At 42.2% G+C, this 14217-nt stretch overlaps 1 long non-coding RNA gene across 1 annotated transcript; it reads right to left on the bottom strand.

Annotated features, from left to right (window-relative positions):
• LOC132249316 (uncharacterized) lies at nt 1-12578 on the bottom strand. Its single transcript, XR_009460729.1, has 3 exons — nt 12426-12578; nt 9314-9381; nt 1-1828 (listed from the first exon to the last, which is right to left on the bottom strand). It is a non-coding gene; the product is annotated as an uncharacterized LOC132249316 (long non-coding RNA).
• Nucleotides 12579-14217: the final 1639 nt, after the last annotated feature.

The following is a 14217-nucleotide window of genomic DNA, read 5'->3' as shown; positions in this document are numbered from 1 at the left end:
GAATGAATATTTGAAATGAAGATGGGCACAGTGTGAAAGAGGTAACTTTATTTTTAAAATAAGCAATGATTTTCACATTAAGGTGACAGGCATGTTTGTAATCTGGCTCTTTAATTGTTAGGCAGTGTAATCAATAGCTGTGCAGAATGATACTGTCACTAACTGTTTTTCTCTGTTCACTGAATAGGAGGCTTAAGTCATTAGTGGGACTCCCATGAGAGGTAATGGAAGCTGCTGCTGTTTTGACATAATATTTTTAATGGTCTGTTACTTAATGAAACAAAATTAAAAGGCTGCTGATTTTTAACCCATTAGAGTTCCTGAAGCTTTTGAAAAAACAGTGCTGGATATTTTTTTTCTTATTAATGAAACGTTTTATGCTTGTTACACAAGGGCAATAAACATGGGCAGTGATGCATACCATGGGTTTGACAATATACAAAAGGCTGTTTATTTAATCAGAGCTGTGTGCACTATTTGTAACTGACTTCAGAATGAACTGTATATATTACTGAATACAAATACATCCACCCTTGGAGGAGGGGAGGGAGAGCAGAGGACTGTGGGATGCTGGGGGTCTGAGGGCCCCCCTGAAGTGCTAAACAGATGTTACATGTGGCATTGCAAACTGCCCTACTGCTACAGAAAAGTTCCTCTGTGAAAGAGGAACATTTTTGTGGTAGATCCATCATTTTTTGTAACATGGCAGACAGTTTACATATATGTATGATGGCATTACAACATTATAAGTGTGTTTGTAGTGACATGAATGTAATATCTCTACATGGCCAGTGTTACAGACCCACAGAAACCTACCAGCTAGGGGTGAAGCCCGGGGTTACAGGTGACATGGACACCCTCCCCAGTCTTCAGTTGATGACACTGCAGGAGCAGCAGCCATGACAGACAGGAAGTGACATGATCTAATAGTCTGTTTTCCCCTTAAGTTCTTTGAATCTATTAATTACAGCTCTTTGCAGGCAGTTTAAGATGTCACTAAATCACAATAACATTTGTGTAAAATTTGATATATATGTTGAATGCCAAATTTACATCACTTTGCAGAGGAATAAATAACCCCATTTCACATACTCAGGAAGGAAAAAGCCTCTGGGGTGGGGTTTCAGCTTTTTTTCACGTGTTTTCTGATGCACCCCCCCCACACAAAACAAAATTAAACAGATCAGCAGATTCCCTGATTACATCCACTGCAGGCATCTGAGTTTCGTTTTTGTTCTGGGAGGTTTTGCTTGTTTTTTTTAATTCGGGTGTACAGCTGTTTATTTGGCCCAAATTTTTATTGTAGCTTCAAAAAAGTAAACCCTCTGTTCCAACCTAGAAAAGAATCTTAGTTTGAACCTAGCTGATTACCTCAGCTGCAGATAGGAAATCAAGGGCAACCTCCTGTTACTCATTGCAGGAAAGCAGTATAAAAAACTAGTCCAGAGCCACTGGACTCCATTATTAAATGTAACATTCAGAATTTAGGGTTTAACTGTCAAAGGCCCACACTGGTGAAGGGTGCATTTAGGTCATATAGATATGGGCACATATGTAGCAGCATAACTGGGAAGTGAGGGTGGGGAAGGTGAATGGGGTAGCAGCCCTGAGTGCCACCTGGTTGGAGGACAGAAAAGCAGTCATTGCCACAGCAGCAGCTGATTGGTCTGGCACAATTGGCACAGTAGAAGTTGGCACTGCCCCGGCACTATGCAGCTACCCAAGGCACAGAGCTGTGCCTCTGCACAAACTACCCATCATTAACTCCTGGAAGAAGCACTCCATCTTCAACCCTCTCTCTCATCCCTTCCATGGGATTGTTGCAGTCCTGTGAGAGAAAAAAATATCACAATTCATGGAATGGCAATTTGGCACCTGAAAAGGGGGAAGGACCAAGATTTCAAGGACAACTCTATTTCCTCCCTCTTCTAAGAAGCTCTGCCATTTCTGCTTGGAAAAGGATCCTTTGAATTCTCTTCTCTTAAATGTTAATTTTCTTCCCTTTTATGCTTGGGTAAATACCACTGACTTGGTGTTGAAGCTACTTCTGGTACACATTTTCGTAAGAAGAGACTAGCCCTTTATTTTTATTGCTAATTGTATGTTAAAAAACAATTTAGGAGCCTCATTTTTACCATATTTTCTTTGCATGTTGAGAAATTGAGAAGTTTTATGCTACTTGCATGCCACAAATTTCAGCGGTTAGCAAAATGTAAATCTCCACTGAATGTTCAGATTCTTGAACACACTATAAAGTATGAGCTTTAATAGGAAGTTTGTTAGAGAGCCCAAATGTTACTGATAATTATTCTACTAACCTCCACTGTTGTACATCACCCAATCTGTGATATTATAAATCTGTCTTTTAGTATCAGCTTAATGTTCAATATTCTCTACAAACATGTTCTCTACAGTATCTTTATTTAAAAATAAAATATTTTAATAGTATTTTTTATATTCAGTAATGGTTAGAAGTGTGGAGCAAACTGCCCAGACTATAAACATCATTTAGGCTTTTCATCATTTATTAAACAATTGGCAATTGGGAACTTCACTGGCACATGAAATTTAATGATAGTACATGAAAATGCAGCTGCAGATAACATAGTCAGTGCTGCATTTATTGATTTTTTCAAAATGGCTTTTAATGCTGTGGAGCATTCCTTACTGAGCAATAAACTTTATGGTTTGGGCTTTAATGGGGAAGTGATTAAGTACCAGAATGCTTGCATTAACCAGCACAAAAAAAAAATCACTTGGCTTGGCTTCCTTGCTAAAAACTTAGCCTCAAAGTTTTGGGTGGGATTTTCAACATTGCCTAAGGGAACTGGGTGCCCAACTCCAATTGAGATATGATGGGAGTTGGCTCCTGTCTTTATTCCTGTCCTGATAGCTTTGTTCCATGTAACTGAGCACAACAGCTGCTATATTGAAGATGTAGAATCAGGATGGGGAGATTGGGAATAGAACTGCATGTGACAAGATCTGTTTCTTAAAAAGTGATAAGCCATAACAAAAGTTTAAGAACCAGTTAATTATTTGATTTCCACAACCCATTCTTATGTTCTGCAGTATATATCTTTCTGAGATTATTTTTTGTGATTATGTTTCTCTAGATAAGTTTGATAACCATCAGAAGAAAAAGATGTTTTTATTACTTACACATAAAGAATACCAATTTAAACATAAGTACTGTACTAAACAGGTCCAATGGAACTTTATGCACATACCATGGGTTGGCATAAATATGTTCACATTTTCCATTAGACAGTTATAAGTTTTGCTACTATATGAGTCTATTCCAAATGTGGACAATGCACTCTGTCTTCTGTATCTCAGTTCTATGCAGTGTAGGGGAAGTGATTGAGCCATCAGGGAAACAGGACTCTCTTTTGTACGGTCCTATCCTTATTAGCAGTTAGAATAGCATAAGTGCTGTTGCAGAGGCCTTGTAGAACTCACCTTGAGACATGGTGTCCAGAAGTTTATTCTTGGCATGTTTGTGGGAAAGATGTTATGCTAGCATGGGAGTTCTTGGAAACATGTGATATGTAGATTCAAGTATTTGCAATTCCCACAGTGGGGTTGACAGGTAACCCTTTCTCTTTGCTGAAAGTGGCTAGTATTCCTTCAGGACTTCTGCTGATCATTCTTTGAAGCCATGAAGGACTTTATTTTCCGTCCTAAATGCGTTATAGACCTCTGGAATTTTTTCACCTTCTCTGTGGTATTGAACATTGGCCACAGCTGAAGGCGTTGCTTTCGATTTGGGCGCGCTGGTACTCCTGCTGGTAGACACCTACCTTGAGGATCTTCCACTCAGGGTCAAACCAATCACTCAATCTGAAACTAGGAAGGAATTTTCCTCTAAGTTGGAGTTCTCTGTATGGGTTTGCCGCCGAGCACACAGAGGGTCCCCCTGCACTCCTGTGGGATGCTCCATCCATGCCAGCATCACAGCATTCACAAGCCATGCCTGGTACCTCAAGGTATGTAGAAAAAACATTTGAAGCTGTGTCTACAGCTGAATCACTGATTCTCTGAATCGGCATCAAATCTTCAGTTTCGGATTTGGCCGAATTGAATTGCTGACCCTGATTTGGGCCGAATCAAATATGGCCCGTTTTGCACACACCTAGTGCCTATATAAGCTGGAACAGTAAACTGTAGAATGGCCTGTGGAAACTGGTCTGGGGGATGGCCACAGACCTGCTTTTACACAGATCCAGTTGCCCGAGTATCCAGTGCAACTGGCCTGTACAATGAGTGATCCAACTCCTATAGACTGGAGAAGTTTCTTTTAGTCATGTTTTTGGTCTGGGAATTTTACCTCACCTCTATGTTCCATCCACATATGTAAATATTTCATAACTTTACATGAGTGGAGTGCAATTCTTTCACTACCTGGGTATTTTGGAAGATTTATTTTGGCAGATTTTGCTACATTGTAGAGCTGTACTTTTTCATAATGTGAGCTATCCTTTTGTCCCTGGAAATAGCAAGAAACGTCCACATTCAAGGTCAAACAATGTTGTTTGGTTTTCTTCCTCAGGATTTGAACATGTGTATAAAATACCCATACTGCTATGGGGAAAACACCTGCTCTTCCCTCAACCCCATTTATCTTGTATGAATTGATAATGCTCAGCACCAAGTAGGTGCATGATTAAGGGACAAGTTCCAGTCAAGGGTTTTACTTTGTATGTGTTGTGTTTCTCTGTAAATTGCACAATTCATACTCATTGTAAAAGAGTTTCAGATGTGTTCAAAAATGAAGAAGCTAGATTAAAGGATCATCAGCCCAATCATGTTTTAATTCTCTTGTTTAAAACCATGGTAATTAGCTGTATCAAATTGTTGACTTTACCTCTTCAGCCACATTTAAACCTGGCTTCTAATCCTTTAAAAATGATCACGTCCTTTCTAATGTACCTTGTTAATTTACCTAACTTACCTTGGTATAGTCATGATTAAAATGCATGATCCCCAAAAGTTGTTTTTCCTCTCAAATATAAACCATCCTGAATTTAATTAGGATAATTAGGAGATTACAAGATTTAAATGCACCCAAGGGAGTGGGACACAACCAAAAAACAAGTTTTTTTAAACTCTCAGCTGTAAGACCACATGGATGGAAACTATCAATGGGAACAAGGATGTAAATTAGATGTAGAATATACTGTGACATGCTTTATATGCCGGCAGTTCTCAAGAATTTCAAATGCTGCTTTATTTATGTTTCCCACTAATATGCAGTTATAAATCTGGAAACCTTTTCCTTTAGGTGGTGTTCTCAGATTGTCTAGAAGACTTTTGCTGAAATTTCTAAAAGTAAAAACTACAGCTCTGTTGAAAACATCATTTTTTTCATTGCTTCCATTATAGTTGATACCAAAAGTTAAGAAGCAGACTCACTCCTAAAGAGTGGATGGAGCATTAGTGCCATTTCTAATCAATGTTAATGCTGTTCGCCAGTGTCAATCCTGTTCAAAGATCTCTTTAGAAATTAAAATGTCTCTAACAGGAGAGGTGCCAATTCTCTAAATCTTCTTGCACAGAGGGACTTCGGACTCCAAGGCAATGAGACTCCTGACCACTTTTCTCTGTTTCTTAAAAGGGAGTAAGTCATAAGCAGCCTTTCAGGAACTCTCTTCTGTCAATTTGAACTATGAGGTGGAAGAAGAAGGCATTGTACTTAAATACTTCATCATTAAAATCTCTGTTAGTAAACTTAAGATAAATATCCTCTTATATGTGGCTTGTTACTTTGCAGGTCGGAGACTTAAGCTGGTTCATGGTCTGTGAATCATCTTGAACATATCAAAGTCACTAGTAAAGAGTATTAACAGAAGGATCATATTTTGAAAAATTGCTCAAGAAAGAAAGTCTTACAAATTTATGGGCACACCCAGTTACTTAAGTGATAACATATTTGTATATTAAAAACATTTTTTACATTCAGAATAACTCACTAAGTACATCAGAGTTTGTTCTCATAAATGCCTTGAAATGTGTGCAAAAGGGTGATCGTGAAAATGTTGAATACATGCCTAAATATCCTTCAAAAAGCTGGGTCTAAAAGACTGCAATTTATTTAGATATTGCAATCATGTATTACATCTGTCTACATGGATGGTTATATTAGTCATAAAAGGTCAAGCATTCTGGAGTAAGAATAAGGACTTTAAGCATAAATCATTTTAGAAAAAATAAGAATATGACCTCGTTCAGCACCTAATGCTTGGTGCTCACAAATGCTTATCAGTCTTCCTGTACATTGAAAGAAAATATGGGATACCTACTCCATTATGGTATATAAAGTCACCTTTTCGGTTATAAAATGAGTAAATTAAATGTTTTAGATAGGTGCTCAACCTTTTTGCCTGGTGGCCAGAATTGGCAGTGCCCAGTCTGTCCAGAGGCTAGATCAGGTGGGTGGTCCTGATCCAGCACCTGCCGTAGGCACAGCAGGTTCCCATATAGCCAAGCAGAAGGGGATGGGATGGGGGCCAACCCAGCCCTGGGAGGAGGAGGGGGGAGACAAAAGTGTATTGATGCACTCCCAATCCCACCCTGGGGAGGGGGTGGAGGGATGGCCTGGCCCCAACCCAGCCATGTGGGGAGAGGGAGGGGGCATAGCCCAGCCCCACGGGGAGTAGGGGGCACAGCTTCGTCTCAACACAGCTCTGCAGGGGGGTGGGGAGTGGGGAAGGTGGCTTGACACAGCCCCAACCCAGCCCCATGGGGAAGAGGAGGGGTGGCTCATCCCCACAGGGAGGGGGCATGATCTGGCCATGCATGGGGAAGGGAGTGTGGCCCAGCTCCAATCCAACGCCAGCTTGGGGTTTAGGAATTTGGCACTTGTATTAGCTGCCACTGCTCCCCCACCACCAAATTTCCCAACCCATGGGGAGCTCTGACAGCTTGATCCCAAGGCTCCACAAGCAGCATTTGGCCCATGAGCCAAAGGTTGAGCACCTCTGTTTTAGGTTTATATTTTGATGCTATACAGCTGTAAAGGAGATGGTTAAAGAAAAGTGACAGAGATAATGGATCTAATTGTGTGCTGCAGGAACAGTAAGTTTTAGAGGAGAATAGGGAAATTCAGTGATCTACCCCTGTTACCTTTTTATGGCACTCTAACAAGAAAAGGCATCTAACTAAACCATAGAGGTGGATGGCCTAAAATGCAATCAGATTAATAGATTTAAAAGATAGTACTTTCGTTCTGATGGATGATATAAAAGGATTACATAATGAATTCCCACAGTCAGAAGAACCAAGACGTTAAATATTAATTATAAGTAATTAAAAATCTGCTTGTATTGTGTCCAATAAGATTCTTGTTATTCATCCAGTGGTGTATAGACTATTCTATATACTGAAGATCTCCATAATAATCTTTTAACTTCTAAACATTTGAAGTAAGGGAACTTGATCCCAACGAGACTTTTTCCTGATGATATATTTAAATTTTATCAGTTTGGTTTATAAACTAAATGGATCACACCAAGGCTTTCCAACTAGCTGCCTGCAGTTCACATGTGGATCCTGAGGAATTAACTTGCTGTCTCTGAGCTCTGGGTCCAAGCATCATTCCTGCATTGATCTCCTGTTGGTGCTGCCAGGGTCTCTGGGCCCTCCTTCTTCCAGCTTTTGTTTCCTGTCTCCATCCCTAAAAGTGGGGCAGTCCTCAAGGCTGAGGGAGCCACAGCTGTGGGACTTGGGGAGGCCCAGGAGACCCCACGCATGGCATGGGTGTTTCAGCTCAATGCAATAGTGGGGCATTGGCACAGTGTGGGAGAGCACTCATACAGCACAGCATGCAGCAACGGGGTATGCAGCCTCCAGCTACTCAGAAGTTGAACAGCCCTGACTTACACTATTCAAGTGAAACATTGGGACATTAGCATTTTCTTTTTCAATTTGTCCACCTTTTAACTATCAAGAACAGTAGGAATACACTGTATGTAGACTGACTAGCCTCATGTCCTGATGCTGCGGCCACTGCCAAAGCCCAGCTGCACGTGGTGGCCCCAGGTGGCAGGGGGGGGAAGGAGCCACTCCCAGCCAGTCCCAGCCTCAGCCTGCAGGGGATGGAGCCCAGCCACAGGTCTGTGTTGTCCCAGCCTATTGCCATCAGGGTTCTTGGGAGCCACAGGGTTAGGGTTGTGCACATGTGTGTGTGTGTGTGTGTGTGTGTGTGTGTGTGTGTGTGTGTGTACACACATGCTCCCCCATCCTAGATTCCTCTACCCCATCCTGGATTCCCTTAACTACTCAACTATAATATGGTTGTCCTAAATATCTGGGGCAGTGTCCTAATACATCATTCATGGTAGAATTTGCATCACATTCAGAGAGACACAGGGTAGCTTTTTTTCCAGAGAGCATTAGGTTATATTCCAGGTGTGGCCTTTGTCCTCCAGATAATCTTGGCAAGTCATTTCACCTCTCTGTGCCCTAGTTTCTTCGTCTGTAAAATGGAGATGTTGCTGGTCTCCTTTTTAAAGCACTTCAAGGTCTCTCAGGCAAAGCACTGTATAAGACCAAGGCTTTATTTATTTAATAGACTTATGAGGGAGAAAAAAGCCCATTACAAAGGAGAGAATGATCTGTACTTTCACATGAAAATTTTACTTTTCTTGTTTTTTCTAGATTTGAAATATTTTATCCTGGACTAGATGTATGCTAGTTGTCAATGAAAAATATGATTTGATTCTCAATTATTTTTCTGCATTTCCTTGTGCTATGCGGAAAAAAACCCCCTTTTCCTCAAAAGAAGTAATTATGTGTATAATATCGAAAACCTGACAATCTGTATAGCCCAGCATCATTACAGATACTACAGAATTAAAATAAAAATTCTTCAAAGATTACAAGCACTTGGGATTTCTGGCACTTCAAAGATTTTCCAACTCTTCCTCTGTCTTGTAAAAGATTCCTTAGCACACTAGCTGCTTCCCTGAAGAGGACTATAAATTCAAAGATTGTGCTTACCCCATTGACTCCTGGAGGACTTGGTTTTATGACTAAGCTATTTATCCTACCACAATTCCCTTGAAATTTTGAAATTTTGCAAGAGCATGAGACACATCTGTTATGGTCACTTTGATTGTGTGTCGCAAATACTGAGCTTTAAGGAAATTACCTAGCAGGGAGCCACAAAACAAGGAAACAAATGTTACAGTATTAGAAGTAGAGTTGTTTTAATACAATTGGTGCTGACCATGTTGTCAGACTAATTTATAACAGTTGGGTAGCGCACAAACTGGAAGTCTGTAAACATCAAGATCAAATAGTATAAACCTACCTCCATACTGGGCACTTGCAATCCAGAAGTCATAGAGAAATAAATGCCTTGTGGGGAAGCCTGAACAACTGTGGAAGAAGGCAGATTTTCAGTGACATTCACATTCTAAAAACACACTAACTGTATTCTTTTCTAAGCAACAACATAGCTCTGAAACCAAATGAGAATCTATATAGAGAAGCAGCAGAAAAGACCGGCCTTTCAGTTTCTGGGTATAACAGTTTTCCCCCAAACATTTATAGTTTTTGGAAAAGGCTGAAGCATTCATCTTAATCTTTAGTATTACATAATCAGTATTACATCATGCCTTAGTATTACAGGCTTAAAACCATGCTCTGGCCATATAGTAAGAGAGATCTACAAGCCAAAAGGCGAGCAGATTTAGGAAGAGTAGGAGTAGGAAATGGAGACCAAGGTCTGATTTATGCAGGGCCTTGGTTTTGGTATAAATATTTTGCAGATATTATTTTTTTTTCCAAACCAGAATTACTAAAACAGGTCCTAGCATGGACACAATTAAAGTGCCCTATCTTGGGATACTTTATTTTATATGGTGTAAACAATACAGCTGTTCTGTGTTAATAAGCCCTAATTTTAGATACTGTTATACAAAAATTTTAGCCTCTATTTTTTACCAAGCTCCTCGCTGCTTTGTTATTGTTAGACATCCTTTATTACTAGACAAAGTTCACAAGCGGCAAATATGAGTATCAAATAGAAAGCATCCTCAATACATGGGGCTACTGATACAACACTTATCTTGTCATATGCCTGCTTCTGCTAAGGAATTAATGTTGCTAAATCTCCAATACAGGCTGCTTACAGACATTTAGAGACATTAGGAGGAGCTTAGATAGCATTGGAAATGGGTACTCAATCAAACTTAGTTCGCCCAGGTGTGGACCTTATGCTAGTTAGGTGGATCTACATGAGAACTTTACAGAAGTTCAGGACAGTTAGATTGATCTTATAGTTTCATAGCTGGTAGGGTCAAAAGGGACCTAAGCAGATCATCAAGTCCAACCCCCTGCCATGGTCATGAAGGGATGCTGGGGTCAAACAACCCCAGCTAGGTGATTATCTAGCCTCCTTTTGAATACCCCTAGGGTAGGGGCAAGTACCACTTCCCTTTGAAGTTGGTTCCAGCTCTAGCCACCCTGACTGTGCAGTAGTGCCACCTGATGTCTAGCCTGAATCTACTCTCAGTCAAGTTATGGCCGTTGTTCCTTGTTACCCCCGGTAGTGCTCAGGGGAACAGGGACTCTCCCATTGCCAGCTGGCCCTGCTTGGCAAGTTTATAGGCAGCCACCAGATCCCCTCTCAGCCTTCTTTTGTGGAGGCTGAAGAGGTTCAGGTCCTGTAGCCTCTCCTCATAGGACCTACCCTGCTGACCCCTGATCATGCGGCTGGCCCTCCTCTGGACCCTCTCAGTGCTGTCCACATCCCTCCTGAAGTGCGGCACCCAGAACTGGACACCGTACTCCAACTGCAGCCTGACCAATGTCGCATAGCAGGGGAGGAAAAGGGCCAAATTGATCTAAAAAGGGCTAAATTGATCTAAATTAATTGTACCTCCAGGGTAGTCTAACTTAGCTTGTGTCTGGCAACACTGATCTAACTGAATATCTGTACAGTTCCCAGCACAGCCCCAGGGCTGGGAAAGCTCAGCTGCTGGCCCCAGCCCTGAGGCTGCACTTTTCCCACCCCTTCCCTGGCACTGAGCTATTTACCAACTCCCAGATGGACAACCTCTCCCTGCCCACCAAATCCCCCATCCTGCAACTCTCTCCTGGTGCTGGTTTTATCAGTGCTCGCAGATGCTGGGAGCTGAGGACCTAAGCTGGGTTAGCGGGAGGGACAGGAAAGGATAGATTTGCTGGGAGGGGGTTGTTTGTCTGGGGACGGGGGCTTAGGGGGATAAAAATAGCTCCTGGTTCCAGGGGGTGTGAGAGACAGCCTCCCATCTCCTCAGCCCTCCCCCCCCCCAGACCCTGCAAGGCTCCCTGATCTCACCACACCCTCCCAGACCCCAGCAACTCCCTCCACAGGCCCCACCTGCCTCCCAATACTCCCTCCAGACCCTGCCAGCCTTCCCATTCCCCCCTCCCCCCCGCAGACCCCCTGATTTTCCCCAGAAGCCTGCTTGCCCCCGCAATGCTCCCAACTCTTCTCACTAGCATCCCCCGCATTTCAACTTACCTTAGACCGGTGACTATTTTTATATGATCTAACCTCCCTATAACCTCTGCAAATGTCTTATGAAGTCACATAGATATATAATGTCCAACCTCAGTCAGTGTAGCAGGTCACCCTCCTCAGCGCCATCTTCCGGGTCATCTGTGCCTTACGTGGGGCGCCCTTGGAGTCATCTTGGACCTTTGCTGTCCTGCTCTAATCTCACTTGACACATCTTGATGGAATTAGTATGCGAGTGGGAGACTGCCGATTATGTTGGGTATGTTGGTCTGACCCCTTTTTTTCTCTAGCTAGGCCTCTCCATCCAAACTCACCAAACAGGGTTAGACTCCAAAGCTCTAGCTCTTCCTTCCAGTGCCTGGAGGCTCTTGGCCCCTTTTTCTGCTCCCTGCCAAGGCACGGCACCCCCCAGCCCAGAGGCATGCGCACCGGCCCCCCCACAGCCAAAGTGGTCACAAGTTCAAAACCTGGGTGTGACCCCACCAGTCCAAACAACAGAAAAATATACACTTGCACCCCCCAGGTGCTCCAGGCCTCCCTGGCCTTTTTAAGATAGTCCCAAAACGGTGCCCTGACTAGCACTCGGGCTCTCTGCAGCCCTGTCTCTCTCTGTGCCTCACTGGCATTGGGCTGTGCCCTCAAAAGTTGCGCCCTCACTGGCACCTGGGTCTGTGCCCCCCAAAATTGCATCCTCACTGGTGCCAGAGTCTGTGCCCCCAAAAAGCTGCACCCTCACTGGCGCTGGGGATCCCACTCTGCAGTGGGTCTCCAAAATGAGGCCTCCTCCAACCCCTAATAGCCTCACCCAAACCACCGGTTTTGTTCCATCACCAAAAGAAAACAAATAAACAGTCCTGCCCGTGGGCAATATCTGCCACCCAAAAATGGGAATAAGGAAATCAGTATGTCAGCTTACAGCTGCAGGGTTCGTGTTTCAGCTCCCCACCATCAGCTCCAGTCCTTGCTGCAGTGCAGCTGTTATCTCTCCAGGGCTTCTATAGTTCCCCCTTTCCTGGCTTTGGACTTCCCACCAAACTTCTCCCTGGAGCTCTGAGATGCACTCCTTCCCCCTTGGCTGCTGGCCCCCTTACTGCCATTCAACCCAGGGTTTTTATAGTCCTGTCTCTTTCAGTCAGCTGACTATCCATCCCAGTTCAGCAGTTAACCCCTTCCTCCCCAGCCCTCTGTGCCCAGAAGGTTCTGGCCTTGTAGGGACACACCTTCTTCCTTGTGACAGAGTTAGGGTTCCCTGTCACAGTCAGATATTGGGTAAATTGTTATACTTGTATCTCCTAAATTCAGTAAAATGAAAAAAAAATCCTTCCTTTTTCATTTCATTTCATTTCATTTCATGTCAAACTTGTTAACCTTTCAAAAGGACAATAAAGGAACTATTTGAATTAATCTCTCCACCATTGCTAGGGAATGAATTTGTTAAACATATGCCATCTTATTCATAAAGTTGTCAGGTGTTACAAAAAAAAAAAAAATCAATATAGGTGCTTAGTTTCCGTTCATACTATAAGGGAACTATCCAACAGCGCACTTGACACAGTGGTATATGCAGCCTTAGAAAGTACTTGTATTATACAGATGCTGCAGCTGTGTAGTGAGAGCAACAATTAATTTAAATTGAAGGAGATTTTAAAACACATTACAAACCAGGTATTTTGTCTCTATACATTTCCAAGGTAAAAAAAAAAAAGTTAAATCATCTTTTAGTGTTATTTATTTACCTTTTCTCTACTTTTCATAAAATTAATACAACAATGAACTTGTTTGTTTGATGTACCATTATTTTCAAGGCATGCTGCAGATTGCAGAAGCAAATCAGAACCCCCCAAAAAACTGAAAACCTATTATCTTATACTCTGAGTGGTATCACTCCAAACTTTGCATGGCACCAAATAATAAAATGCTCACAAGTGTTAGAATTCAGAGGAAGCAGTACATTAGAAAGATTCAAGAACCTATAGGGTGAAAACCTCACCTACCCTGACTATTTGCAGTATCACCAATAACGGATGCTGTTCAAGCAAACATTGAATTAAACCTGTCAGTATACACACAAGTGGCTGTAGTAAACAATCAGTACTAATGAAATCAATGCAAATATCCTCAAAAATATTTGACCATTGATCTGGATTGAAAATAATGAAAGAACAATTTAATTAATAATTTGGTATTGTGGTGACTGCTAAAACCTTTCATAAGCAATAGAAAGATTGGTAAAACACTAAAGACACAATATTGAAAGAAAGGAATAGCCCTGAGAAGACAGATGCTAAAATGAATGAAGAGGTAAGAAGAATTCTGTTACAATGATTTAAACAATAGCATCTCTTTCACCACCACTTAATTTTTTTAATATCGTCTAAATTAGGTCCTATTTGACAGGAATTAGAATTACTAAAGAAATCTGATAGCTAGTGTTGCTTGAAGGTGTTGTATGGCTTCAACCTTCTCTTACTGGGTGCCTTGCTCCCAAGTGAAGTCAGGGTGGGATTCAAGCTTGGATGCCACATGGGTGGCATGGGTGCTGCCCTTACTCTCCTGCCATGACTTTGATGTTCTAGTTGGGGAGGCAGTTCCCATCAGGTGGCTCCCCATCCCCGAGGATGAAGACGCTTCAGTCCCTGTTCTTGCTTCGTGGGGCTCCAAACCCACCCTTACCACATTTAGGGCCAGGATGGATATTATCTTCTGTC

This window comes from Alligator mississippiensis, chromosome 3, assembly GCF_030867095.1.
Source record: "Alligator mississippiensis isolate rAllMis1 chromosome 3, rAllMis1, whole genome shotgun sequence".
NCBI classification, from domain to species: Eukaryota; Metazoa; Chordata; order Crocodylia; family Alligatoridae; genus Alligator; species Alligator mississippiensis.
The sequence above is the reverse complement of the archived record's forward strand: the minus strand, read 5'-3'. Positions and strand labels throughout refer to the sequence as shown.